We start from the raw sequence: 16,626 nt of genomic DNA on the forward strand, positions 1-16,626 counted from the left end.
AGCGTTTCATTCCAGTTTGACTCCATGGCACCTAACAACAACAATAGTAAAAGCCTAGATTGCCTTGCAGAGACTGTAGGTGGAATTATGGACATCAAAGACAATTCTGGTGAGGGCTCAGAAGTAAGTCAGGAGAGCTTCACTTCCAGCAAGTAAGGTTGGGTCATCTGCATAACGCAGGTTGTTAATGAGTCTTCCTTCAATCCTGATACCCCGTTGTTCTTCTTCATATAGTGCAGCTTCTCGGATTATTCGCTCAGCATACAGATTGAATAAATATAGTGAAAGGATACAACGATGACACACACCTTTCCTGAATTTAAAGCAGGCAGGATCCCCTTGTTCTGTTCGAATGACTGCCTCTTGATCTATGTACAGTTTTCTCATGAATACAATTAAGTGTTCTGGAGTTTCCATTCTTTGCAATGTCATCTATAATTCGTTATGACCCACACAGTCGAATGCCTTTGCATAGTTGATAAAACACAGGTAAACATCTCTCTGGTATACCTGCTTTCAGCCAGGATCCATCTGACATCAGCAATGATATCCCTGGTTTCACATCCTCTTCTGAATCCAGCTTGAATTTCTGGCAGTTCCCTGTTGATACACTGCTGCAGCCACTTTTGAATGATTTGCAGCAATGATCTTTTACTTGCATGTGTTATTAACGATACTGTTCGATAATTTCTGCATTCTGTTGGATCACCTTTCTTTGGAATGGGCACAAATATGGATCTCTTCCAGTCGGTTGACCAGGTAGCTGTCTTCCAAATTTCTTGGCATAGACAAGTAAGCACTTCCAGCACTGCATCCATTTGTTGAAACATCTCAATTGGTATTCCGTCAATTCCTGGAGCCTTGTTTTTTGCCAGTGTCATTAGTGCAGCTTGGACTTCTTCCTTCAATACCATCAGTTCTTGATCATATGGTACCTCCTGAAATGATTGAGCATAGACCAATTCTTTTTAGTACCGTGACTTTGTGTATTCCTTCCATCTTCTTTTGATGCCTCCTGCATCATTTAGGATTTTGCCCATAGAATCCTTTAGTATTGCAACTGGAGGCTTGAATTTTTTTCTTCAGTTCTTTCAGCTTGAAAAATGCTGAGTGTGTTCTTCCCTTTTGGTTTTCTAACTCCAGGCCTTTTCACATGTCATTATAATACTTTACTTTGTCTTCTCGAGCCACCCTTTGACATCTTCTGTTTAGCTCTTTTACTTCATCATAACTTAGACATTTGTTTTAGCTACTCGATATTCAAGAGCAAATTTCAGAGTCCCTTCTGACATTCATTTTGGTCTTTTCTTTCTTTCCTGTCTTATTATACATATTTATACTCTACAACAATTTGAGACCATTCATCAGGCCTTTCTATTTCTGTCTTCAAGGAAGGCACCTCATAATTATTGCCCCCAATTTCCTAGCACTTTTTAATTGCAAGATTCACCAGAATGGATGTTTCTAAAAAGAGTCTGTCCTAACTGATGACAAGACTAATAAACTCAAATCATACTGCTGAAAATACTTATCACATCAAACATGGTTCTTAGCACAAAACAAGAATAATAAATTTATGCAAAATTAAAAAAATTAAGATATAGTAGTATAGGTTCTTATATTTTCCAGATTTTTTTTATGTTTTACATCCCAGTGCATAACAGTTAGGCCCTTGACTGCTAATCAAATGGTTGGCGGTTCAAATTTACCCAGTGGCTCTGTGGGAGAATGATTGCTGATCTGCTTGCATAAATTTTGCAGCCTTGGAAACCCTATGTGACAGTTCTGCTCTGTCACAGGGGGTCACTAGGGGTCGAGAGTCGACTTGATGGCAGTTAACAACAACGTTCCTCAAAATGCAAGAGATTTGATGCTTTGTATTTATTATTGTGAGGTTAAGAAAACCACAAATTTTCCTCTAAAGCCTTGGGTCTCCTCCATTTTGACAAAGAGGGTTGAAGATGAGTCAGTCTTAAAAATTAAATTCCACATTCTCCACTTCTGTACCAAGATAGACAGAGAGGAAGAAAGTGATCGGTTTAAACTTAAAATGTAAGGTCGAAATTGAAATGAAAAATGGACTATAAATAGTATTTGAAAGAGCCTTCACAAAGGTATTTTTTGGTAATAGAACTCCTCTGTATGGTTATAATCTTGGTGTTTACATGACAGTAAGCATTTGTCAAAACCACAAAATATACATTACAAAGAGTGGACTATGGTATACGCAATTTTGTAAAAATCATCCAGGATATTTGTGTATCCCAGAGTGGAAAGCAAACTGTGATAAAAGAATCTGACTCTATTACATATATATAGCATAACCTCCCTGACAGTGGTGTGGAAAAAAGGGGCTAACCTAAAGAACTTTGGAGACCGTAATTTTCTGGAAACTGTAAGGCTAAATACAAGAAAAACTGCAGAGAAATACTGCTTTAGTTGGTACATTTGTTTTTCAGAGCAGTATTGTTTAGCAAATGTGAAATTACATGTGTACCAGGGTTGAACAAATACATAGACAAATTGCACATAATGGAAACCAACCTCCACACTGTCAGACAAAGACCATTTAATTAGTAAGGGGTGAGGAGGTGAGAATGACAATCAGCAGAGGTGATGAAGGACATTGCAAAATGATAAAAGGGAAATTCAACAAGAAGACATGACAATCTGAAATGTGTATATACCTAACAACAGAACTTCAATATATATGAAGGAAAAATGGAAGGTGAAATAGAAAAAAAAAAAAAAAAAAATCACAAGGATGTGGAAGTCAGAAAAGATATGGAAGACCTGAACAAAACCATCAACTATCCTGACCTAATTAACATTTATTGAAAACTCCACCCAACAACAGCAGAAGACACATTGTTTCTAAGTGATCATTAAATACTCAGCAAGATAGACCACATGCTGGTTATAATACAAACATTAACAACAGAATAAAATGAATAAATAAGAAACGTTGTTGTATTGGAATAAATCCATATGAATAAACCACAGCGACAAAAAAGAACAAATTACTGCTATATGCAACAACATAGGTAAAATGTGACATTATGTTGACTAGATGAAATCAGACAGAATACACTTCATACAGTATGATTCCGATTATATGAAGTCCAAGAATAGACAAATCTTGTCTCTAGCAGTAATAGTCAGAACACTGGTTACTCCTGGAGTGTACATCAGCTAGGAAAAGGGCACCAGGGAATCTTCTTGTGTGCTGGAAAATTTCCATAACTTGATGTCAGAAGAGGTTATATGAGTGTATATCCAGATCTAAAAATTGATGGCGTTGTACTCTCAAGATTAGTATACATTATGCACTTTATTATGTCTGTGTGCCTTAGAAAAAAGTAAAAATTGTTTATAATTGTCATTTTTAAAGGTACTTCACCTTTTACCTACTGTCCCCCAGAACAACTGGTATCGTCCTGCCTCTCATCCTGGAAAATGCCTCTCTGAAAGGTTCTCAGCTCTTGGAGAGATCAGACTGGGTTTGCAGAGTCGGTATCCCGCTCCTAGGAAAAGATACTTGATGTGCAAGAGAAGACAGACCATGAAACAGAAGCCAAAGTAGACACGTTTAACAATTCTAAACATGGGCAAATTTATATGAGCAGTAACCAAATTATTTCTCTAAAGGACATGGTAAAAATTTATTTTCAAACGGCCAAGTATTCAAATACATCTTCCTTTGCTCCCCAAGGGTATCAGAAATCTTTGCCTACTGAAATCTGTCTTTAAGGTACACATTTCAGAAAACCTAGGCTTTACAGAGGAAATAAAGAGCGGTGGACAGACATCCAAGCCCAAGGCAAAGGCATTAAACTCCACGGTCACTAGGCGGAGCCCTCCGGGTCCGCGCAGGAAACCCCTCCCCGTTGGCACCAAAAGCGCCAGAAACCGGAAGCGGAAGTGCTAGGCTTAGGGCGGGCAGTCTTGTTTGGTCGCCCGCCAGCTCTGACGTGAGGTGGGTTTTGCATTTGTCTATATCCCGCGTGCTCCAGTAGCAGGTACACCCCACGGGGCTTAGGGCTCTGCTCCCGCTCTCTTGCTCACTCCTGGCTTCTGCGCCTTCCGAGAGCCGCGGGACTTCCTGTAGCCGGGCTGTGCCGGGGCCTCCAGCCGCCGCTTTCCAGCCGCCTCCTTGGATATCCCGGCCCCGGGGCGCCGCTGCTTTCTGAACTACCGGGGTTGGGAAGCCGGGTAGGTAGGTGGCGCTGTGTCTCTCGGGGGATTAACAGGTAAAATCGTGGGAATCCCGCTGAGCAAAGTGTGGTTTTCAGATCAGCAGCGTCAGCTTCCCCTGGGAATTTGTGAGCAATGCAGAGTCGGGAAGCTCTTGGACGCTCAGGGTAGTTGGCCTGAGTCTAAATGCCCTGCTCCCACCCTGTCCATTGCGCCGCTCAAAACGCTCCCGTTGTACTTCATCAGGCAGCACTTTTTTTGACTGTTGCTGTTCATACAAAAAGTAAGATTGTGGTGAGGAATATATCCTCCCCGACTTTGGTGGTTGTAGGTATTTAAGATAGATGAAGAATTTAGAAGCATGAATTGGAAATGACTAGGTGGATTTAGGACCATACAAACAAGCAAACAAAAAAACGCGTTGCCCTCAAGTCGATTCTGATTCATAGCCACCCTATATGACAGAGTAGAACTGCCCCGTAGGGTTTCCAAGCCTGTAATCTTTACAGAAGCAGGCTGCCACGTGTTTCTCTCATAGCTATCCCAAATTTATCCCAAATTCAGGAGGAAAATACAGGAACTTTTCCTGGAATTTCTTTGGCTGTACGGCAGAATTTTTGTCATGACTGTGTGAGAAACAATATGACCAATCCTAGTTGGTCTGTAGGTAAATGTGATGTGGCTGAACAAGCCTAATATAGGCAATGAGGGGCTTATCGAGATCGCACACCCATGGTTTGTCTAAGATCTTAAAGCTTGGCTGAGACAGGATCTGTGCCGGATTGGATGCTGGTGATTCAACCACAATTTTTGCTACTAAAGAACTGTGCTTAATAGGTTGAAGACTTCTTGAAACAAAAGCTATTCATATTCCCAATGTCAGAACAACGAATATTAGGAATGAGGGCAAAATAGGAGGCATGTGTACTGAAGAGGAGCCCTGGTAGTGCAGTGGTTTAGCACTCGGCTGCTAACCGCTTTGACCCCAAAACTAATCTAAATACTTGAATAGATCCTTGAGGGTCAGCCACACTACAGTGTTGCAAAAAGTACCTCATCCTTTATAATAATTATTTTACATAGAACTCTTGCATAAGTAAATGTGAAATGCACAACTATTAGAAAGTCATAATTTATAAGAATTTTGAGCATAAAGAGGTAACGCTTAAATTGGTAACATATGGTATCTATAATATGACTAGAAAATATGTTTCTTTTTAAACCAAATGTAATAATGTAGAATGAAGGTCATACGTGTATATCAAATCTATTGAATGTAAGTGCAAGAAAATGATATTATTGTACATAGGAAAAATACGTAGAGACATTAAACAGTCGAGTAGGGAGTCCCTGGGTGTCTCAAAAGGTTCAGATTACTAGTTGAAAGGTCGTCAGTTCAAACCCACCCAGATGTGCCCTGGAACACAAGCCTGGTGATCTACTACCAAAAGGCTGCAGCCTTGAAAACCCTGTGGAGGATTTCTACTCTGCACACGCGTGGTTGCCATCAGCTGAAATCAACTCGCGGGCAGCTGACACCAAAGAGTCAAGGAGCAGCTGCATATATCATTTCAAAAGTATAAAGTGTCTCAATTTAAGTGTCCTGTTTGAGAAATCGTTGCCAATTCTAATGTTATTAACGTAATCTCTCTCTCTTTTTTTTTTTTTTTTTACTATTTAGAATTACAATTCTTGAGATTTGTTTTTGTAGAAGTAGTCCTTTTTGTTCATATTAAGAACAATGTGATCAAGAGTCAATTACCTTAAAAAGTCCATTTGCACACTGCAGTTCCTAAAATGTGATTTTATTTCTTTAGGTTAGTTCAGCCTCAGGTTGGCATGAAATTTTTGAAATGCCCACTTTCCTCTCCATAGTAGCTAAAGTTCCCTTCTTTTACTTATGCACTGAGTCCAAGAAACTAAGTTGCTTTTTTTTTTTTTAAATGGTTTCATTTCACGCTAATCTTTTTTGTGTGTGTTTGGTAAAATATGTATAACAAAACTTTTTCCTACTTTAGCCATTTTTGCATATACAATTCAGTAACATTAAGTACTTTCACCATGTTGTGCAACCATCACCACTATCAGTTTCCTGGTTTTTCCATCACCCTTAGCAGAACCATTTCCTCTTAAGCATTAACTCCACTTCCTCCCTACATTCAGCCCCTGGTAATCACTAATAAACTTCAGTCTCTATACACTTGGCTGTTGTAGATATTTCATATAAATGGGATTGCACGATATTTGTCCTTTCGTGTCTGACTCTTTTCAGGTAGCATAGTATTTTCAAGGTTCATCCATACTGTAGCATTTATGAAAACTTCATTTCTTTTTATGACTGAATAATATTCTATTGTAGAGATATACTACATTTTGTTTATCCATGCATCTGTTGATAGGAGTTTGGGTTGTTTCCACTTTTTGACTCTTCTGAATAGTACTTTAGTGAACATTGGTATAAAAGTACCTTGTTTTAGTTGTCTGCTGTTGAGTGCCCTCGCATCGGTTTCGACTCATAATGATCCTATAGGATGGAGTAGAACTGCCCCATAGTGTTTCCAAGGAGCAGCTGGTCAATTTGAACTGCCGGCCTTTTGGTTAGCAGCGAAGCTCTTAACCACTGTGCCACCAGGGCTCCTTTAGTTAGCTAGTGTTGCTGTAACTGAAATACCACAAGTGAGTGGCCTTAACAAACATATTTATTTTCTCACAGTTTAGGAGACTAGAAGTTCGAATTCAAGGTGCCAGCTCTAGGGGAAGGCTTTCTCTCTGCATGCTCTGGTGGAAGGTGCTTATCTCTTGAACTTCTGCCACTGGGTGATCTTCATGTGGCTTGGCAGCTGTCTTCCCCCATCTTTGCTTTCTAGCTTGCTTGTTTAATCTCTTTTGTATCTCAAAAGAAATTGACTCAAGACACACCCTATACTAATCCTGCCTCATTCACGTAACTAAGACAACCCATTCCCAAATGGGACTATAACCTAGGCATAGAGGCTAGGATTTACAACACGTATTTGGGAAGGGGCACAATTCAATCCATAACATTCTACCCTTTGGCCCCCCAAAATTCATGTCCTTGCAACATGCAAAACACATGCACCCCATCACATCATCCCAAAAGTCTTCAATCAATTCCAAGACCAAAATCTCATCTTCTGAATCATCTAAATTCAGATGTGATTGAGACTTTAGGCGTATTCCATCCTGGGGCAAAATTCTTCATCTGTGAATCTGAGAAATCTAGACTACTGGTTATCTATTTCAAAAGTACAATGGTGGAACAGGCACAAGGTAGACATTTCCATTAGAAATGGGAGAAATTGAGGGGAAAGAAGGGATAATGGGCACCAAGCAAGTCCAAAACCCAGCAGAACAATTTACATTAGCTCTCAAGGCTTGAAAATAATCCTCTGTTATTTAGGACCATCTGGACAGTGTCCCTGTCTTCCAGACTCTTGAGTGTTCGCTGTGCTGTCTGGATTCTAGGTAGAAACCCCTAGTCCTTCAGATTCAGCTGCACCTTCCAGGCTCACTGAGATGGCAACTTTGGTCCCTCTGCTTTGGGCGTTCCCATTCTCCTAGTCCATCTGAGTGGCAACCCCGCCCCCCCAGCCCCAGTAGGCCTTGTTCTTCTGCCCTTTGGGCATGGCAGCCCTGTCCCCTCAACTTTGGGCAGCGGCCCCATCCTCTGGAACCGAGTTGGTGAAGATCTGACTCTTATAAACCTAGGAGGCTGTGACTCCACCCTTTGAAACTGAGGCAGCCCTGCTTCCCGTGCTCCTTCCAACAGGTCTACTGATCTTTGAATTGCTCCAGGGATGTCCTTTTCTTTTCTTGGAGGACAACAGATGTAGCTCCTTTGGTCAGTTACCTGCCTGTAGAATTCTAAGAGGCAGTGTTCTTTCATTCATTCTCTGTCCCCTTCAGTCTTAGCTGATGGGTTTTCTGCTTTGGTAGGTGGTTAGATCCATTAGTCACTGGTTTAACCTCTTTTACAAAAGATTGTGTAGTCACATTGTTGGTGAAAATTCTAGGATGAATGTCCTTAGTTTGTACAACCGAATCCTCCAAATCTTTACATTTTGTTTTAATTTTGCACAGTTCATTTTTAAGTCTATCTCTTTCCTCTTACATTTTACCCTAAGTGGCAAGGAGATACCACGCTGCCCCTTTAAGATCTCGCTTAGAAATCTTTTCAGCTGAATATCCAAGTTCATCACTTACAAGTTCTAACTTCCACCAAGCATTTGAACATAATTCAGACAAGTTCTTTGTCACTGCATAAAAACCATCGCCCTTTTTCCATTGACCAATCAGATAGTCATCATTCTCTGTTAAAACCTCACCAGAAGCACATTTAATGTCCGCATTTCTAGCAACATTCTATTGCTGGTGCCATATGTATTCTCTAAAAGTGATAGAGACTTTTCTGTATAGCTCTCCTCACTTCCTTCTGAGCCCTTACCAGAATTGCCTTCGACATCAGTAATTCTGCCAACAGTCTCTTTGGGGCAATCTAGGCTTTTACTATTAGGCACATTAAAAGTCTTCCAGCCTCTACCCATCACCCAATTCTAAAACCACTTCCATGTTTTAGGTATTTGTTAGAGCAGCACCCACCCCACTTTCTCTCCTCTTGTCTCTACCTCATCCTAAGAACGCCTCAAGGATTGTTCCCAGAAAATACCTGGTAGGGCATTAGCTGATTATTCCTTCTCCAAAGAATATTTACAGTTTAGTTGAGATCTTGGGAAGAATGGAGTATCTTTACCCCTTAGGGTATGTATCTCTATGGGTGAAATTGAGGCCCAGTGAAATGCCGGTGGGAGAATTGTTTTGGGTGGGATCAGGCCTTCTGGGGGCCCCATGTCATGAGGCACACTGCATTTTTTAAAAACTTTCAATGATGTGAAGATTTTCCTGCCTTTCAGCCTTTGCACCAGGTATTTCCTCTGATTAGAGGAAAACTTTGTAACCATAAACCCATTGCCGTCAAGTCAATTTTGGCTCATAGCGACCCTATAGGACAGAGTAGAACTGACCCATAGGGTTTCCAAGGAGTGGCTGATAGATTCGAACTGCCAACCTTTTGGCTAGTAGACAACCACTTGTGCCACCAGGGCTCCTTGGTAACCATAGGAATCTGATAATCCCTACAATCCAGGTCTCACTTGACTGTCACCTTCTCAGAGAGGGTCCCTCCTGCCAGTTTAGGTTGACCTTAATCACTTAAGTACAAACAAATTGAATGTTACCTTCACTTTTATAAGCTCTATATGCTATGTGACAGACTTCCAGCAAACAAAAAGCTGTGAAGCTTTGCACTGTGGTCATGGCAGCTTTCGCATGCTTTATGATATATTGGTTGCTTAGGTTTCTGGTGAGGCCACTAGAGCTATAGTGTTCACTAGCTAGTTGTGGCTATTTTTTAAAAGAAAAAATTGAGATAGATTGACACAGTGGCTGCAACAACGAGCTGAAGCATAACAATGTGAGGATGGTGCAGGACAGGGCAGTGTTTCGTTCTGTTGTATGTAGGGTCACTATGAGTCGGAACTGACCTGACGGCACCTAACAACAGCAACAAAAGAAAAAATTGAGTTCCTTGGTTGCAGTAGTTACATTTTAAGTGCTAAATAGCCACATGGAGCTAGCGGCTAACATATTGGGCTGTGCAGAAACAGAACATGTCTGTCTTCACAGAAAATTTAATAGGATAGTGCTGCTCAAGAGAATATACAACAGGTAATAATCTGTATGTGTCCTCAATGATCAGTGTCATAGACTAAAAGGAACAAGAAAACAAAATACAGAGGCCTGCCCATAGATTTACAGTCTAGTATGGAAGACAGTTTTAAATAATGAAAAAAGCAGGGATATTTAATAGCATCTGATAAAAGGACCTAACCCGAGAGTCAGGTTAGACAGCAAATTATTTAAGTGAAGATTCAAAAAATCGGTTAGATTTGGCTACATACATGGTAGAGCAGGGCTGATAATGTGTGAGATGGATGGGAATGGAAAGAGTATTTCAGTTGGGAAAAACGAGTGTGTAAATCCCTGAGGGAGCAGAGAACTCAGTGTCATCCATTCCTTAATGAAAGTCAGAGGTGATTGAAGCAGAGAAAACAAACTGTGGGTTGGGGGCTGTGAGCCACATGGGAGGAGGCAATGGCAGCAGGTCGTTTACAACCATGCTGACTACCCTGGGTTTTCTGAAGGCCAGTGAACAGCCACTGATGGGCATTCAGCAGAGATTGGTGAGAGTGTATTTGAGATTTAAAACAGAACACTCCAGTTCCCATGCTGCAAATAGATTTGGAAATGTCAACCATGAATGAATGATATCAGGCAGGAGCTTGTTACAAACAAAGTAAGAAGGAATGTGAGGAGGCTTAGACATGGAGATTTGTTGTGGATCAGGAAAGTAGTGGATGATACTGTGTAGATATTGATGGTTCAAAGGGCATCTGTCAGAATGCTTTGGGGGTAGTGTCTGACTTCCTCTAACACAAAGGGGAGGAAGGAGAATTAAGATCCACAGTCCAAGGCTGATCTTATGAGGTGGAGGTCAGACATGCCTCCTCTCTCTGCCACCTTTAGCAATTCTGGCATCAACCGTCCCTCTCATGGCACTCTCTACTTCTCACCTGGGTTCAGTAATTCATTGCAGTGGCCACACAGAACTTAGGTGCCAATAAGTGCCTGGAGGCACCCTACTCCACTAGCAAGTCCCTAGTCCAAAGACACTCAGCTTTCTCCCTCTGTGGGCCAGGAAGCCCACTACTCTGTCTCCTACTGTTGTTTTTCTGCCACTGCTTCTTGATCTTTCTCTGCCTCTATCTCCTGGTTTCAGGTGCTTCTCAGCACAGGGATCCCGGGACCAAAGGACACGCTCTCCGTTCCTGGCTGTTCTTCCTTGGTGGTGGTAGGATCCTCTCTGTGCTGTGGAATTGACTCTTAAGGCAAAACTGACCGATCCCCTTGGTGGGCCACAATTGCCTTATTTATGCAGTCCCACCCAATCACTTGAGTGGGAGTTACAAGACCATGGCTAGAAAAGCCACACAAAAGCAGTTGATTGAACCATAGCATCTCAGTTAATTGAATGCTCATTCCTTGACTTACAGGCTGTAGAGCAGTGAATCCTTCTCAAACTTTATCTGGTTAATATGGAGATCTTGTTAAAATGCACATTTTGATCCAGCAGGTCTGTGATGGACTTGAGATTCTACATACTGAACAAGCTGAAAATAAGTAGTATAGAAATTAGGATATGAGCTAAAATTAGAGAGTGCTTTTAGAAAAATTAGTAAAAGGGAGGAAAATGCTCAAAGCAGAAACCCTGGTATAAAGTCTGTGCGTGTGATAGAACTCTTGCACTGAGACCAAGAAATTAAAGAGTAGTATGTGGGTGAAAACAAATGGGAACAGAGTCTGGAGACTTCTCCTTAGAGAAGACTTAATGATTTTCTGATTTACTGGTTTGATGGATTATCATAAGCTTGAAAGAGAAAGTGTCGGGGAATCTTAACATATTTCTGGACAGCTTGTGGAGTGCTGCTGACGTGTCCTGAGAGCAAAGGAAAAAAAAAAAAACCCCAAGGGGAAGAAAAATGTTAATTGTAATATCAACAGGAAAAATTGTTGTTAGGTGCCTTCCAGTTGGCTCCAACTCTCAGTGACCCTATATACAATAGAGTGAAACACTGCCCGGTCCTTTACCATCCTCACAATCGTAGCTATGTTTGAGGCCATTGTTGCAGCCACTGTGTCAATCCATCTCGTTAAGGGTCTCCCTCTTTTTGCTGACCCTCTACCAAGCATGATGTCCTTTTCCAGGGCCTGGTGTCTGCTGATAACATGAAGTCTCGCCATCCTTGCTTCCAAGGAACATTCTGGCTGTACTTCTTTCAAGACAGATGTGTTTGTTCTGGTCATAGTTCATGGTATATTCAGTGTTCTTCGCCAACATCATAATTCAAACTCTCAATTCTTCAGTCTTCCTTATTCGTTGTCTAGCTTTCGCATGTATATGAGGCGATTGAAAATACCATGATTTGGGCCAGGTGCACCTTAGTCCTCAAAGTGACATCTTTGCTTTTCAACACTTTAAAGAGGACTTTTGCAGCAAATTTGCCCAATGCAATATGTAGTTTGATTTTTTTTTAAATTTTTATTGTGCTTTGGATGAAAGTTTAGAGCTCACGTTAATTTCTCGTTGAAAAATTTATACACATATTTTGTGACATTAGGTAACAATCCTCACAGCGTGACAGCATACTCTTCCTTTCTACCCTGGGTTTCCTGCCTGTGTCCATTTGTCCAGTTCCTGTCCCCTCTTGCTGTCTCATCTTGCTTTTGGACAGGAGTTGCACACTTGGTCTCCTATATTTGATTGAACTAGGAAGCACGTTCCTCACGTATGTTGTTTTTTGTTTTATACGACTGTCTAATCTTTGTCTGAAAAGTGGGCTTTGGGAATGGTTTCAGTTCTGGGTTAGGAGAGTTCCAGGGGCCATAGTCTCGAGGGTTCCTCCAGTCTCTGTCAGACTAGTAAGTCAGGTCTTTTTTCATGAATTTGAATTCTGTACTAAATTTTTCTCCCATTCTTTCTGGGACTTTCTGTTGTGATCCCTGTCAGAGCGGTTGTAGCCAGGTACCATCTATTTCTTCTGGTCTCAGGCTGGTAGAATCTCTGGTTCATGTGGTCCTTTAGTCCTTTGGGCTGATATGTTACTTGTGTCTTTGGTTTTCTTCATTCTCTTTTGCTCTGGATGGAATGTGACCAATAGATGTATCTTAGATAGCCACTGTCAAGCTTTTAAGACCCCAGACGCTACTCACCAATGTGGCATGTAGAACATTTTCTTTAGGAACTGTGTTATGCTAATTGACCTAGGTGTTCTGTGAGATTATGGTCCCCAGCCCCAGCTGCTCGGTCCCTCAAAGTGTTTGGATGTGTCTAGGAAACTTATCAGGGGTGATCAATTCCTGGAGAAGGACATCATAGTTGGTAAAGTAGAAGGTCAGTAAAAGAGAGGAAGGCCTTCAACAAGATGGATTGACACAGTGGGCTCAAGCATAATGATTGTCAGGGTGGTGCAGGACTGGGTGGTGTTTCATTCCGTTGTACATAGGGTCGCTATTAGTCAGGACCAGGTGAACATCACCTAACAACAGGAAACCTTTGTGCTTTTGCATTGGTTCAGCTGTGCTGACTTCCCCTATACTGTGTGTTGTCCTTTGCTTCATCACAGTTGACATTTGTTTACTATCTAGTTAGTGATTTCCCCTTCCTCTCCCTCCCCACCCTCCTAACCATCAACAAATGCTTTTTTCTGTGTGTAAACCTTTTTTTGAGTTCTTATAATAGCGGTCTCATATAATATTTGACGTTTTGTGACTGACTTATTTAACTCAGCATATTGCCCTCCAGATGCATCCATGTTGTGCAGTGTTTCTTGGATTCATCATTATTCTTTATTATTGCATAGTATTCCATTGTGTGTATGTATCATAATTTGTTTATCCATTCATCTGTTGATGGGCATTTAGGTTGTTTTCATATTTTTGCTATTGTGAATAGTGCTGCAGTGAACATGGGTGTGCCTATGTCTATTTGTGTGATGGCTCTTATTTCTCTAGGGTATATTCCTAGGAGTTGGATTGCTGCATCCTGTGGTATTTCTATTCCTAGCTTTTTAAGGAAGCGCCATATCATTGTCCGAAGTGGTTGTACCATTTTACGTTCCCATCAGCAGTGCATAAGAGTTCCAGTCTCCGCACAACCTCTCCAACATTTCGTGTTTTGTGTTTTGGATTAGTACCAGCATTGTCAGAGTGAGAAGGTGTCTCGCTGTAGTTTTGATTTGCATTTCTCTAATGGCTAATGATCATGAGCATTTCTTCGTGTGTCTTTTAGCCGCCTGAATGTCTTCTTTGGTGAAGTGTCTGTTCATATCCTTTGCCCGTTTTTTAATTGGATTATTTATTGTTTTGTTGTTGATGTGTTACAGTATCTTGTAGATTTTGGAGATTATACCCGTATCGGATGAGTCGTAGCCAAAAATTTTTTCCCAGTCTGTAGATTCTCTTTTTACTCTTTTGGTGAAGTCTTTAGATGAGTATAAGTGTTTAGTTTTTAGGAGCTCCGAGTTAATCTAGTTATTCTTCTGGCGTTTGTGCATTGTTAGTTATGGTCTGTATACTATTAATAGCATGTATTAGGGTCCCTATCATTGTCTCTACTTTTTCTTTCATGATTTTTATCATTTTAGGTTTTATATTTAGGTCTTCGATCCATTTTAAGTTAGTTTTTGTGTATGGTGTGACGTATGAGTATTTTTTTTTTTTTACATACGTACATGGAGTTATGCCAGCACCATTTGTTAAAGAGACTATTTTTTCCTCATTTAATGGACTTTGACCCTTTGTCAAACATCAGCTGCTTATAGATGGATAGATTTACGTCTGTGTTCTCAATTCTGTTCCACTGGTTTATGTGTCTGTTGTACCAGTATCAGGCTGTTTTGCCTACTGTGACTGTATAATACGTTCTAAAATCAGGTAGTGTAAGACCTCCCACTTTTTTCTTTTTCAGTAATATTACTTATTTGGGGCTTTTTCCCTTTCCATATAAAGTTGGTGATTTGTTTGCCTATCTCTTTAAAGAATGCCGTTGGAATTTGGATTGACATTGCATTGTATCTGTTGATTGCTTTGGGTAGAATTGACATTTTCACAATGTTGAGTTTTCTTATCCATGAGCATGGTATGTTTTTCCACTTATATAGGTGTCTTTGTTTTTTTGGAGTAGTGTTTTGTAGTTTCCTTTGTCTGGGTCTTTTGTGGTCCTGGTTAGATTTATTCCTAAGTACTTTATTTTCTTGAGGGCTGTTGTAAATGTTATTGGTGATTTCCTTTTTTGAAGTTCTCTTGGTGTAGAGAAATCTAACTTTTATATGTTGAGCTTGAATCCTGCTACTTTGCTGAAATCTTCTAGTAGCTTTCTTGTGGATTCTTTGGGGTTTTCTGTGTATAAGATCATCTCATCTGTGAACAGGGATAATTTTACCTCTTACCAGTTTGGATGCCTTTTATTTGTTTATTTTTGTTTTGCTTTGTTTTTTTTGCATTATTGCTGTTATCTAGGACTTCCAACACAATGTTGAATAAGAGTGGTGATAAAGGGCATAGTAGTCTGGTTCCCATTCTCAAGGGAATGCTATAGGCTTTCTTCTTTTAGAATTATGTTGGCTGTTGGCTTTGTATAAATGCCCTTTATTATGTCTAGAAATTTTCCTTCTATTCCCATTTTGCTGACAGTTTTTATCTCAGGAATGGGTGTTGGACTTTGTCAGATGCCTCTTCTGCATCAATTGATAAGATCATGTGGTTCTCTTCTTTAGTTTTATTTATGTGGTGGATTACAGTGATTGATTTTCTAATGTCGAACCAACCTTGCATACCTGGTATGAATCCCGCTTGGTTATGATGTATTATTACTATGATATGCTTGTGAACACTATTGGCTAGACTTTTTGCATCTATGTTCACGAGGGATGTTGGTCTGTAGTTTTCTTTTTTTGTGGTGTCTTTGCTTGGCTTTGGTATCAGGGTTATACTGGCTTCATAGAATGAGTTCAGGAGTATTCCTTCCTTTTCTATGCTCTGAAATATCTTGAGTGGTATTGGTGTTAGCGCTTATCTTAAATTTTGGTAGAATTCTCCAGTGAAGCCGTCTGAGCTAGGGCTTTTTTTTATTATTTTTATTTTTGTAATTAAATGAAGTTTACATTTCAAGTTAGTCTCCCATACAGAACTTTTTATCATACCCCAACCGCTCACCCCATTCTGTGACAGCACAGTCCTCCCCTCTGCCCTGATTTCCCATGAACATTCAACCAGCTCCTAACTCTGCCTTCCCATCTCACCTCTGGACAGAGCCGCCCCTTTGGTCTCTTGTATCTGCTTGACTAAGAGGCACATTCTTCACAAGTATCACTTTATGTCCCACAGTCCAGTCCAATCCCTGTCTGAAGAGTTGGCCTTGGAAATTGTTTTAGTTCTGGGCTGATAGAGAGACCAGGGGCCATGCTTCCAGGGTGCTTCCAGTCTCAGTCAGACCATTCAGTCTGGTCTTCTTACTAGAATTTGAGTTCTGCATCCTATCCTTCTACTGCTCCATCAGGGACCCTCTGTTGTGTTCCCTGTCAAGACGTTCATTGGTGGTAGCCAGGCACGATCTAGTTCTTCTGGTCTCAGGCTGATGAAGTCTCTGGTTTATGTGGCCCATTCTGTCACTTGGGCTAATTCTTTGTGTCTTTGGTGTTCTTTACTCCAAGTGGTTGGGACCAATTGATGCATCTTAGATGGCCGCTTGCAAGCTTTTAAGACCCCAGACGCCACTCACCAAAGTAGGATGCAGAA

The 16,626-nt window shown here is 40.7% G+C and overlaps 1 protein-coding gene across 1 annotated transcript in view; it reads left to right on the forward strand.

Annotated features, from left to right (window-relative positions):
* The first annotated feature begins 3,966 nt into the window (after nt 1-3,966).
* Nucleotides 3,967-16,626, forward strand: part of LOC111820962 (zinc finger protein 345-like) — a 43,588-nt gene continuing 30,928 nt past the window's right edge. The window contains 1 exon segment of the mRNA XM_023733241.1: nt 3,967-4,019. The gene's annotated coding sequence lies outside the window, so the exon portion shown is untranslated.

This window comes from Trichechus manatus, unplaced genomic scaffold (assembly GCF_000243295.1).
Source record: "Trichechus manatus latirostris isolate Lorelei unplaced genomic scaffold, TriManLat1.0 scaffold00057, whole genome shotgun sequence".
Taxonomy (NCBI): domain Eukaryota; kingdom Metazoa; phylum Chordata; class Mammalia; order Sirenia; family Trichechidae; genus Trichechus; species Trichechus manatus.